We start from the raw sequence: 4253 nt of genomic DNA on the forward strand, positions 1-4253 counted from the left end.
GATTCCCCTCACAACATTGAGCCTGCTACCCTGTCCTGGAAATTGTTCTTAATGATTACCACGGCTCCAGCTTACAAGATCCTCTTGCTCTTTAACATTGAATTAAATACAGGCCCAGTATTACATAGGCAATGCTGGGCTCATTCTGGAGCTACACGCCATGAAAACTCGTTGCGCTTATCAGGATACTTGTGTACGCTCTGTAGACATAGCAGTTGAAACAAGTGCCTAAGGAGAGACGACCTCGTGAGTAAACAGCTACATGTCCTGGCCACCAGAACATGATGACTGCTACCCATCCTCACTGCCCCTATGACATCCATATGCATGTCCTGGCCAGGTGAACAGCATGCAGGCAATTGTGCGTGCTGCTTTCAAGCAAGATGCTGACTCTCGTCAATTTGCAACCAAGACATATCCGGCAGATGATGGCTATTCTGTCGACCACTCATTCGTTAGTGGGAGGAGTAGGCAGGGAACTACATGCAGGTTTTGCTTGTTATTTTGCAGGAAACTGGGGTTGCGACTGGCGTGAAATAGATGATGTTCAAGACACGGCAGAGTACTGGCCATCTTTTAAACCCCCAGGTGTGCAACTCCCGACAACAGCTGCACATTCTCTCTCTACCCCACTACTCATAAATAACACCAGCTTACACTTGACATTTCCTATCATGTCTACATATGCAAACGAGATATTTCGAATCACTATACCTTGGGTATAGTCTGTTCAACACAAAATATGTTGTTTTGAATGGTTCTGACTCTGATACCATGAAGAGACGGAGGCTATAGATCGTCTGCAAGAGAGCCCAGCATGAGACGTTGACTGTGGCTGACTATTTGCCATTTGCTGACGCCTACAAGAACCGCCTTTGGCTAAGTTTATATCTACCCAAGTTCATGACGAAAGGCCCTGCTCATACTGGAGTGCCAGGTCGAGTGCTCATGTACTCACACCAGCTGCAAGAAGAGGCATGGGTGCGTTTGGAAGAGCAACGTCAAAGAGCTGAAAGATTGTGGTCTGCTGTCCTCGGTGAGCGAACTTTGCATAATCCTGTATAATGGACTGTCCGAAAGGATCCTCCATCTCGACGAGGCTATCCAGGGGCTCGGTTATTCCAGTGGCGCGATTGCCAACACGAAGCTTACCAAGTTCCTAGGACCTGGATTTGTTCCTTTGCTGGTGAGGACCAAGGTCCAGAAAACGCGAAAATGGAGACGGAACGGGACTGTCCAGTGTATCCTTGAGCACTGCCCTCATGTCGAGGAACTGTGGTTCCATCCAGATCGCATTTGGGGCCCAAACGAGGGACTTCTTTGTGACATATCTGGTGTCGGAACGGAGATAATGACGATGCTTTGCAGTATGCTCCACACACGCGCCTAACGATGATGCAAGGTCACACGGCCGTTCGCAGCCTATACCGACCAGCCATTCTCGGCCTGAAGTCTCCAGTATCTCGCACTGGACCTGAAGCTTGTTTCGGAGCTCGTGCACTTGCCGCTTATCCCAACCGCCAATATCCGCCATATTGAACTAATCGGAATCTCAAACGGCATCAACTGAGGCATTTCTCGAAATGGGGGCAGATGGAAGTGTGCATTTCCCAAATCTCCAGACGCCTGTGTTGTGGTTCAAGACGTCCAGCGATAGGCACCATGGCTATTCCTCACTGGATATATCCAAAGTTGTGATAACCTAGCGACTGTCAACGTCAATGTCAAGGTTAATGGGATAAATAATAGCAAAGGGCGCCATCTGGAAATACTTCACAAAGGGATGCCACCAGCTGTCACCCATTGAAAATCCGTCGGTGCTTATAGATATTGAGGTCTACAACCTCCAGCGCTCTAGACATTTCAAGCTCAGGTTGATCCCAGAAGAGGGTGATCACAGCCAAGCCTCTCCCGTTTGTGGGGATGAGAAAGTCCTTTGGCCACAGGAACTGTGAAATCCGCAAAATGTCGGTGGCTGGCATCGAGCACATGGTACCTCCGACCGTGAATTTGCACAACAGTAGAGGGACCTTCATCTGTCTCTAGGAATCCGCAGGACAGCGATACCATTCTCAAGCCTGGCACACCGGCTGACGAGGCTGAGGATTCTGCGTCATCTGCTGTTTCTCGATGTACCGCAAGGATTTAGTCAATCCTGGGTGCAGGGTTCACTTTGTAAACGAGGATCATGAACTGGATATCATTGCTTTGCATGCAAGGGTTCCGATAGTAGCCAGCAAAGAGCCTGGTCTGCCTGCACTTGTACTCGCGCATGGCGATTGATCCAAACAGGTTCATCGAACTGGTGACTCGGTTCCCAAACATGGCCGAGATACATGTTAATGACGAGATAGCCGAGTGTGTGGACCAGGGCTTTTAATCCTCTTCCTGTCATAACCAGCGCGATTGACCCAAGGCACGGTGTAGCTCAGTTTTTCATTCTATTCCTTCTTTCACCTTTTGTATCCGCATCTATCCGTATAAATGGTATCTGTGAACGAGCTACAGCGAAAGTGAAGCATTGGCTAGAAGCGAATATACAGAACGCAGCAAAAGAGCCCATTGCTGAAAGGGCAGCTGTTATACGACTAGCCATGGGCAACATAATCCGCTACACTTCCTGGATCACTAGCGGTGCATCACATTACATACTACATCATTTGCCCTACCAGCAGCTCCGGGGCTGCTAAATATGGCTAGATTGCAGCACACCAGCACACAAGAAATGGGTTTCTAGAACAAAAGCGGTAACGAAAGTGGCATGTAGTTCTGAGTTGTTCTGAATTATTCTGTCTATTGGCTCACAAACAGATGTGCGCTAACTAATAAAAGGAGGCACACTTTCCCAAGTCCGAATTGAGCGGCGGCCCGTGGTAAAATCATTTTCCTTCAAGCCCTATCTGAGCAGACAGGGGCATGTTACGTCGCTCGTCTAGTTTATAAGAGGTTTAGAGGATGGAACGTCAAGACCCATGTCATTCGTGCTGCAACATCTTTTTCGCTTCACCTTTTTGATTTTTTTATCTAGTTTCCGTTTGAAATACAAATTTGCAATTTCCTTTGCCATACCCATGTTCAACCCTATCGATAATAATTAACTTAGGTGCCACTTTGAAGGAATGTTTGAAAAACGATGATAGCGATGATGTTCAGAATTTCGGTATGTTGATGGCATAAACTCAATAAAATGTGTCCAAATATCCATGTTCATACTTGCCCGTAGTATATAGCTGCTATGGGATTCAGCTTCTGGACGTTCCTGGCTAGGACTACAACAGACATAGCCGCTGTCCTCAGTTCAGTTTCTGGTTTGATTCCTCCAATATATTTGTTACACTCTTTTCATCAACAGAGAAGCCACACAGGCTATTTTTTCGGGGGGGGGGTTCAGCAAAGAACCTGTAAGCAGCAATGCACACTATAAAAGAGTGTAATCTCAAACCTCAATTGGATGGATAGGAATACAATGGGTCATTTGTCATTCACTCTGGGGATGGGGGTGATGACAATAGGGTGCCAGAATGTCATAATTGTAGCTTTCCAGCACCCCTTTCACTTGTTCCTATATTTTTATGCGAGGTTTCTGTTTTTCGTACATGTATGTAGTCTGTTTTAACTCTAGCATTCTTGATCATCACGAGAATATGGATTAGATATGTAACGCTATGGGAACATTTCCAGAGGATTCAGAAAAGAACTACTGTAGTTATGAATTTTGACACTCGCTCATAAATTTCCAGGGCCCTTACTCATATCCACCCTCACCATGTTGGTGGTATTAGAATCGAAGCGCTAATCATCCCTGATTAGGCTACAGCAAGTGCAACCGTTAACTTTTTGCTACCTTTTGTTTGGTATGCTCTACATAATTGTTTAACATTGCTCTTGTTTCAGATGCTACATGACAGTGAGTTTTTGGATATAGCTAACACATAGTGTGTGAAATACATTACATTATGCCCATACCAGGTAGGCATATTGCAATGTCTGCTGGCAGAGATAGCTGGTATAGTTCAGCGGGTAATTATCAAGACTTCCTAAGCGACGCTACCATCAGTTTAATAATGGCTTTTCATACAAATGCTGCCAGGAACTTGACGTGTTTGTATTTTGAGTAAAAGAATAAACCTGTAGAAACAATCTGTATCTCTGTCACATGCGGCCTTTTATCTGTGCGTTCTGGGGGTGGGCTTCGTTCCCTCGTGGCTAGTCTCACGTGTCGGTACACTACAAACTTTCGTGCCTCACACCAT

The sequence above is a fragment of the Linderina pennispora genome (assembly GCF_002104995.1).
Source record: "Linderina pennispora strain ATCC 12442 chromosome Unknown DL89scaffold_140, whole genome shotgun sequence".
NCBI lineage: Eukaryota > Fungi > Kickxellomycota > Kickxellomycetes > Kickxellales > Kickxellaceae > Linderina > Linderina pennispora.